We start from the raw sequence: 9,253 nt of genomic DNA, 5'->3' as shown, positions 1-9,253 counted from the left end.
ACTAGATAAAATCACATTATTCCAAATAACTCAAGGATTTATCATCTTGGCAGAACCCTAATCAGCCACTAAAGTTGTCTGGGTCAACTAAAAGCTGTGTTAAAAGTCCTCTTTTTTCTTATATACACTTTAATAAAGAATTCCTCTCTCATTTTTATATTCTGGAGAGTAGACTAATTTCCCAAGCAGTAGTTAATAACCTAGATAATTTTTCCAACTAGCTCACTATTACTTTTATTTATTTTATTTATTTTTTTAAAACAGAACTTAGAACTTTAATGATGAAACATTTTGAACATTTTAGAATGGCATCTGTTAGCTGAAAAACAGGCAGGTGAAATTAACAAAAGGATCAATGAGGTCTTTCAAAGATGGTTTTAGTTATTAGAAGTTCTTAGCATTTAAGTAAAACATTTTCAATGGTAAGACATGATTTTTCTGAAAGTTGGTTTTTCTTAAATAAATGTATTTTCAATCCACTTCGTTTTAAGACCCTCCCCCCCTTTTTTAGGAAGAATGGAGAAAAAAAACTCCCAAGACTAGAGACATTGATTTATCTTAGGTATGGCAACAGCTACACCTAGTGGCTGGAGTTGCATAATGCATTTTTCTAGCCCTATTGTTATAAAAGTAAATTCAGAAATGATCATTTTTCAACTTATTTAGGGTTTTAGGATAAGTGTGACATTTTACTTAACTATGTTTTAAGGAAATACTCAAGAATCTTTGGGAACAAAATCCTTGGCTCATAAGCTTGACCCAAGTATCCAGAATTTTTAGTATTCAAAAGTAGCTAAAATAAAACTCAAACCAAAGAGAGAACATACATATACTTTATTGCTCACCTTTCACACAAAGCACACCTCCAGCCATTTTCTTTCACAGCTTGACAATGTTTATGTATACAAAAACCCAGCAAGAATCATGGCGTGTAGATTTCAGTAAAGGAGAATGTAAAACATCAACTCAGCTAGGCTTTTGTTTTCTGCAGCAATAATAAAGGGCCTCCTGCACTAAGCAAAATCTACCTTATTTGTAGTGCATTTCTTCTGTTACAAAAAAAAATCTCCTGCCTGAAGCAAACTAACTTGTATTTGCTGAGCCAGTGGTATTAACTCGTGCATAAAACAAATTTTGGTTTGCTATTTCTTCTAGCAGACTTCAAGTAAAAACAAGGTTGAACAAGGAACTTGTTTTGGATGGATGCAGGTCAGTTTGAGTTGTTATACTTAAGTAAATGCCTAAATGTACTATAGGTTCACAACTTAGTTTGCTTTTATAGTCTTTATGGAATTTGGCCGTGTTCAAGGTTTTCAGAGTTGAGCATATGGTACAGTATTCCATCAACTGAATAAGGCTACTGAATGTGCTATCTGCAGAAGAGCTCATTTAATAGGAACTGACCTAATGGGTCTATCATGAAGCAAATGTGGCACAACCTCTCTGAATAAAATGCCAATCAGGGCAGAATTGTGCTCGGAAAATAGGCATTACAATATTTTACACAAAACACATATAAATGGATTGTTAATATGAGGACGATTTCCTAGTAGTAAATCTAAAAATGTCTAGGTGAATCCTCATTTTCAAAACTTCATATTGAAAACTACTTTATTCAAGTAATTTCTTCAAAAAAAGTATGCATGTTCTGACTGTGGAATTAGTCTACTGGTCAATTAAAGACAACTTTAATTACCTTTTAAAAACTTTTTGTCATAGAAAGGAGAGATGTTGTATGTGTTTCTCAAATAAACACCATTATGTAAGTCCATTAAAAACAACAACAACAATAACAACAACAAAAAAAAAGCAGAATTAAAGGAAGACCTACAATGTTTATGCCAAGCAGGAATCTGCCTGCCACCACCTGTGGTCTCACGTTACTCAAAATAGATGCTGGACTCAGGATTCTGAAACTAAGTTTCTATTATTTGAGTTCTAGCAAAATGTAAGGTTCTGTAGCCTCAACTAGTATAATGTCTTCCCTGTCCAAATCCAGAATGATTATACTTATAGCCTCCATGCTGGAAGTGTTGTTCAAACTGACCCCCTTGGTGGTAAGTTTGGCTCCCCCTTCCTCCCCACCCACCTCCCTGGCCTCCATGACCACCCCGGCCTCCACGACCACCTCTTCCACCACGACCACCACCTCCATCACTGTGGTGCCCACCATCTTGATATCTATTGTTCTGCTGGTATCCACCACCCTGGTATCCACTTCCTGTGTATGAAGATGTTTGGAAACCACTATAACCACTGCCTTGATAATTACTACTGTGGCCACCATGATAGCCACCTGGCTGGAAACCTGAATCTCCATAACCACCATCTTGGTAGCCGCCTCCTCCTCCTCCTCCTCCTCCTCCTCCTCCTCCTCCTCCTCCATTCCCACCATCTGTCCAGCCTCCTTGATGCTTATTTCCTCTTCCTCCCCCTCGGCCACCATGGTCATAGCCACCACGTCCACCTCTCCCTCCTCCTTGTTCATGACCTCCACATCCACCAAATGAGGAATGTTCATAACCACCTCTCCCTCCTCCTCGACCTCCTGCTTGCTGCTGGGGGCCATCTTGCCTTTTCTGCCATGGTGGCATCTCTGGGGGTGGAGGTTCAATTTCATTGGGTCTACCACCTCTGTCAGGTACTCTGCCCATCAACACCTTATTGATGGCACAGGCAGTCTTTTCTCTTATGGAACCACTGCTTGTCCTTAAAATCTTTGACAAGTCTTGCCTTGCAGCCAAAAGATGAGCAACAGAAATAGTGCTTTTAGGAGATAAGACTGAACGCTTCGCCTGATAAACCTTGGCTAATTTTTCTGTCTGACTCTTAGCTCTGTCAGATCAGCCAAAGGACTGAACAGTGACACCCAAACGTTTTATTAGCAGCTTTCTCCAAACTTCATATTCATTAGCTATGGCTTGGTTAATTGCTTCTATCTTTTCCCAGTGGGCTGGTGCCATTGGCTTCTTCAGTAAAGGCTTTACCACATGATTATGTGGAACTTTTGCTAATGTTTCCTTTAATTTTTTTTCAATCCCGCTGAAGAATTGGAACATAGTTATATTGGCTGGAGGTTTGGACATTCCTAGAGCAATACATATGCCTTTCAACTCTTGAAAGACCTCACTACCACCTCCTTCTTGAGCTTTTTTTGGAGGAGCATTCACACAGAGCATTCTGGCAGCTTCTAGTTCTGAGATGAGGTATGTGAGCAAAAGGAGGCAGTTCTTCTGTATGAGAAGGCGCTTGGTCACATCCCCAGAGGTCAGTGAAAGATATGGGCAGTTCATCTCCCCTAGTAGCCCACTCACCTCAAGCTGGAATTCTTCAGCCTCACTTGGACTGTTAGTTGCTTGAGCATTTTCCTCTAGTTTACAGAGCACTCTTAATTCAGATACCAGCCAAGCACAGAGTTTGGTAAACTCGGGGGAACTGGCTCCAGCAGAGACTGCTTGAGACAGTACGCCATCATCCAACAATGGGCCCTTGTAACCTAGGTCTTCCAATGACTCCAAGATGTCAGTCTCCATGAGGTCACACTCCATGCTACTGTGGTATTCAAATTTCCGAGTCGTCAGGTTCCCCTCTTCGCCGGCAACTTACACTCGCGCATGCGCTCTCTCCCCGGAACTCCCAAATCCTCACTATTACTTTTAAATTATTCACATCCTTGACACTAAGAGTGTCACTGATTACTTTTTTTTATTTTTTCAAGATCTCTCTCTCTCTCATATTACAAAATGAAATCAAATATGTTTTTTTATTAAGAAACACTCTCAGCCTTTAATAAAATATTCAATAAAGAAAAAGGGTTTCACTGATTTTCTTAGAGCCTCACTAAGTTGCTGAGGCTGGCTGACTTTAATGTTATAGAAGTTTTCGATATATATAGCATGAATATAGAGGGTAGTGTTCATTTGACTCTTTCTCTTGGGGACTATGCCAGAGTTATCTTCTTCTTTCACTTTTACCTTATTTTTTCCTTTAAAGATTCTACCTTTTACCCTCATACTACCATTGATCCACCATTAGACTTTTTAAATCTGAACTCTTGAGTTGGTCATTCTTTCCCTCTTTCCTTCACAGCACTATTTTCTCTACCGGTACCTATTTCACCAATACTTTTTCATTAATCCTCACTACTACATACTCAGTATCCACCAATTTCACATGTTGACCCAACCCTGTTCTGCCTTTTCCATGGATCACTTTGAGATCCCCTCCACCTAGATATCAATAGTCCAGAGTAAGGTCAGGTAAGGGTGTTATATATATGCAGATTTTTAAAAGTCATTTACATAACAATAAGCCTATTAAAATTGGGATGTATTCTGTCTTGGGTTTAAAAAAGAAAACTACAGACTGCACTGTTATACTGAATTGTTTAAAATTCATTAATCTCAATAATTTGGAAAAAGAAATTCTATAAAAAGGAGAATAAAGAAAAGAACATAATACATAAAATTGAATAATTTGAAGACACACCAAGTGTACATATCAAAGAGTGTCATATATTGGTGCTTTTAAAAGACAAATTAATTTGAAATAAATGTAGTTAATGTGAGATGTAGTAATCACTTATTAATTATATATAATGGCAGTATACATGTATATGTACAAAATGCATCTCATAAAATTATGAGTATACATTGCAAAAAATGAACTCTACAGTAATTTTTTTTTTAATTTTGCTGACAACACTATAAATACCTACATCTAGGTTTATGTATTACTAAATGTTCAGGATACATTTTGTACTTTATAAAGTTTTACAACTCACCAACAGACCTTTTTATTCAATTTTTGAAAGGAGTAGTATTTATTTTAATACTAATATTATTAAATAAATAATATTTAATTTTTAAATATTTTTAAATTATATATGACAACAGAATGCATTACAATTCTTATTACACATATAGAGCACAATTTTTCATTTCTCTGGTTTTATACAAATTATATTGACATGAATTCACTTCTTTATACATGTACTTTATATAACAATATACGTCATATTCCACCATCATTTCTAACCCCACAATCCCTCCCCTCACCTCCAAACCTGCTAAAGGTAATTTTGATACACAATGATGTATGCTATGAAGTTATAGAAAAGAGTATATACCTTATAATAATATGAACAAATAAAGTTTTGTAACTAATACATGCCGCAGTCTCTGGCTGGGCACAAATCATGAGTCTCCACACAGCTTGTAGATTCAAACAGCAATTCTTTATTCCCGAACTCACACCGGCCGTCTACAAACACGCTCTAGGGGAATCCACGTTCTCTGCCCAAATCCACTTCTCCCAAATCCACTCTCCGCCAAAATCCCCTCCGCATGGGCTTCTGTCTCCCAAAATATACTGTCTGACCCTAAGCACTCAAGAGGAACTCAGCAGCAGGATACGCCCTATTCTAAAGGGGGAACACCCTAATCTCCTATTATGCTAAACCGCCCTATTCTAAAGGGGGAACACCCTAAACACGGATCCTGCCCTGGTCCTTGAGCAAGGTCACCTTTCAGAAGTCCTTCCACTAGACAGCATGGGAGTAAGCTGGCAAGGAATTTGTCATACCTACTTGGCTGATGGCTCCCAGCAAATACATAGCATAATAATAATAATAATAATAATAATAATAATAATAATAAACTTGCCATTTAGACATTAATAAATTATACATCTAGCACTACTGACATCTTTTCAAAAAAGAATTGACATCTTTTCCAAAAAAAGGGGGGGGGGTTATTTGTAGGGGAAAATGGTATTCTATGCTTTCTTAATATCAAGAATAAATTATTTTCAGAAGTTATATATATATATATATATATATATATATATATATATATATATTAAAGAGTGAGTGAGAGAGAGAGAGAGAGAGAGAGAGAGAGAGAGAGAGAATTTTTAATGTTTATTTCTTAGTTTTCAGCAGACACAACATCTTTGTTTGTATGTGGTGCTGAGGATTGAACCCGGGACGTACGCATTCCAGGCAAGCACCGTACCACTTGAGCCACATCCCCAGCCCAGTTATATATATTTCAATATAAAAATAAAATAGAATCAGGTTCCATGGCACACACCTCAATCCCATTGGATTGTGATGCTAAGGCAAGATAATCCTGAGTTTAAAGCCAGCCTTAGAAACTTAGCAAGGCCCTAAGCATCTATGTGTGACCCAGTTTCTGTGTGCCCCTGATTTAAATTTCCAGTAAGAAACAACAGCAAAGAGAATACAAAGTATTGATGAGGACACAGAACAAATCCTCATGAACTAAAGATGGAGTAGAAATTGCTGTTATTTCATCATGAAAACTATATATATATATATGAAATAATCCTCACCAAGCAGCTTAGACCTGTAGAAATTATAGTTTGTGTGTACCATGACAGTGTTCATGTGTGTGATAGCATAAGACTAGAGCTATACTTGTCAATACAATAGAAATCTGTGGCATAGGAGGAAAGAGGAGGTGATTCAGAAAAATAAAAATAATAAAGTTTGAGAAAAAATGGTTTCTGGAGCCCAGAAAGATTTTTGGTTTAATTAGAGTACAAAATACCACATAAGTATTATACTGAAGTTACATCTGTTAAATACATCACATGTATAATGGATTTCAAGGAAAATATGTGGAACTTATCACAAACTAAATACAAATTTACAAAAGCACGTAAAATAGCATGTGCGTAAATAAAACTAATCAATACAAAGACAACTATTTTAACTCAATTTAATATATAATATTTTCCTATCAAAATTTTAGCATGTTTTTCTTTAAATACAAGAAGAGAGCTGAACCTGTTGGTGCACAATTGTAATCCCAGTACCTTGGGAGGCTGGGACAGGTATTGTGAGCTCAAAGCCAGCATCAGCAAAAGTGAGGCCCTAAGCAACTCAGTGAGACACTGACTCTGAATGTCATACAAAATAGGTTTGGAGATGTGGCTCGATTCCCCTGAATTTAATTCCAAGTACCAAATAAAAGAAAAGAAAAGAAGGGACCAAAACATTATCTAGGAAATAAAATATATGTATAATACCCCAAAACTTTTAATAAAAAAATAAATATAGTTATTGTTATGAGACACATTTAATGTATATTATGAAACTATGTTGCAATAATACAGACCAATATATCATAATATGAATCAAATCTGAAACCATATGTAGATCAATAGCATTGTTAAGAGCAATTAAAACATATTTTTTTTATGTTACTATTTCCCTGATACACAGGTAATAATGCCAAAACTACCAATTGCTCCTAGAAAGCTTTTGTGTGTATGTGTGGATGTGTGTGTCGATGTGTGTACTGAAAGGCATATGTAAAACCGATCATATGAAAAATAACATAGACATGAATGAATGAATCTATGCAACCTAAAGTTAGAATTGGGACATAGTGGCAAAGTTCACTGTTAGAGTGTGCATGCAGAATGTGCAAGATAGTCAGTTCCAACCTTAGCAACACTATAAAAAGCAAATATTAAGAGGAAATGATGTTGAAAATAAAGCAGAATAATAAATGAGACACTCTCCCTCCACCTATAGATACATTTAAGGAAAAAACTACTGTGAGTGTCTCTTTGGCAAAATCATGAATGAGTAGAGAGATTTAGATACACTGGATATTAGTCTGGTCTTAAGAAATGTACCACATTTGGTACAAAATCCCCAATTACCATTATCACCTCTAGTGAACAGAAATGTGAGAGAGGGGCTGAGAATGTAGCTCAGTTTTTAGAGTGCTTGCCTTGTATGCACAAGGCCCTGGGTTCAATCTCTAGCACCACAAAAAAAAAAAAAAAAAAAGAAAAGAGAAGAAAGAAGGAAATATGAAAGAAATGATACAAAAAAATGGTAATATCTAGGAGCCATAAAATCCTTCACAAGTGTTTCATAAGCTGTGACCAAGACACAAAAATACCCAAATATCAAAGCTGTCAATTTATCTCAAAAAAAAAACTGCCAGCATATTTTCCCAATTGCTATTGCTGACAGATGAAGTTCACTCTACCTTGTATTATAGGTAAAATAGGGAGGAATCCAGTAAACTACTCTTAGCTTGAGTGAGATTTTAGCACTTCCTGAATCCTGCCCCAACCCTGAAAGACTAGTAATAAGGCCAGAACTACCAATTTCTTTTAGAAAAAGTTTTTGGGTTTTTTTTTTTTGTGTGTGTGTGTATGTGTGTATTAAATGTTTCAAATTTAACATATTTTTTTATGTTCCTATGTCCCTGATACACAGGTAATAATGCCAGAACTACCAATTGCTCCTAGAAAGCTTTTGTGTGTGTGTGGGTGTGTGTGTCGATGTGTGTACTGAATATCTAAACTTTAACATATTTTATTTATGTTACTATATCCTGAAGTTCCAAACTCTAGAACAAAGGGCGATTGAGCTTATGTAAATCTCTGTAGATTTCAAACAATGAATTTACATTCTTTTCCCAGCACTTTTATGAACTATGATACCAAACAGTAGTTCAGAAAGGAGGTTAAAAAACAATGATCCCTGTTTATTCCAACAAATCTTTACAGAATAGTCCTACATTGGCTACTTCATATAAACTTTCCACAGGGATAAAATGCATCAGTCAAAGAGATTTTCTGTAGCCTGGGCAGTGTTGTTGAAAAGGTTATTATAATAATCTGAAAGAGCTAGATGTGGTGGCAAATATACTAGAGACTGGAGAGGCAAGTCAGAAGAATTATGATTTGAAAGACAGCCTTAACAACATAGCAAGGCTATAAGGAACTTATTGAGATATTAGTGATATATCACCTGTCACAAAAAAAAAAAAAAAAAAGGACTGGGGACATAACTCAGTGGTAAACACCCCCGGAGTTCAATTCCTAGCACCAAACCACACCAAACTAAACAAATATTTGTAAAATAGTAGGGACTCCAGAATATAGGTGTATATGTATAGATAAAAATTTTTGTTACAATATAAAGTTAATAAAGATACTTTTGAAAAAAATTTCATGGTTCTTTTTTTTTAAGAGAGAGAGATAGAGAATTTTAATATTTATTTATTCATTTTAGTTTTCGGCAGACACAACATCTTTATTTGTATTTGGTGCTGAGAATAAAACCCAGTGCCACACGCATGCCAGGCAAGCGCACTACCACTTGAGCCACATTCCCAGCCCCTATCATGGTTCTTAAGAGCTCAAAATTAAAATGCCATATAATCCACTAATAATAATTTTTTTTGAAGCAGGGTATTATTGT

At 36.0% G+C, this 9,253-nt stretch overlaps 1 pseudogene; it reads right to left on the bottom strand.

Annotated features, from left to right (window-relative positions):
- Window positions 1–1,964: 1,964 nt before the first annotated feature.
- LOC143642292 (protein FAM98A-like) lies at window positions 1,965–3,548 on the bottom strand (annotated as a pseudogene).
- Window positions 3,549–9,253: the final 5,705 nt, after the last annotated feature.

The sequence above is a fragment of the Callospermophilus lateralis genome, chromosome 11, assembly GCF_048772815.1.
Source record: "Callospermophilus lateralis isolate mCalLat2 chromosome 11, mCalLat2.hap1, whole genome shotgun sequence".
Taxonomy (NCBI): domain Eukaryota; kingdom Metazoa; phylum Chordata; class Mammalia; order Rodentia; family Sciuridae; genus Callospermophilus; species Callospermophilus lateralis.
This window is presented reverse-complemented; position numbering and strand designations above follow the sequence as displayed.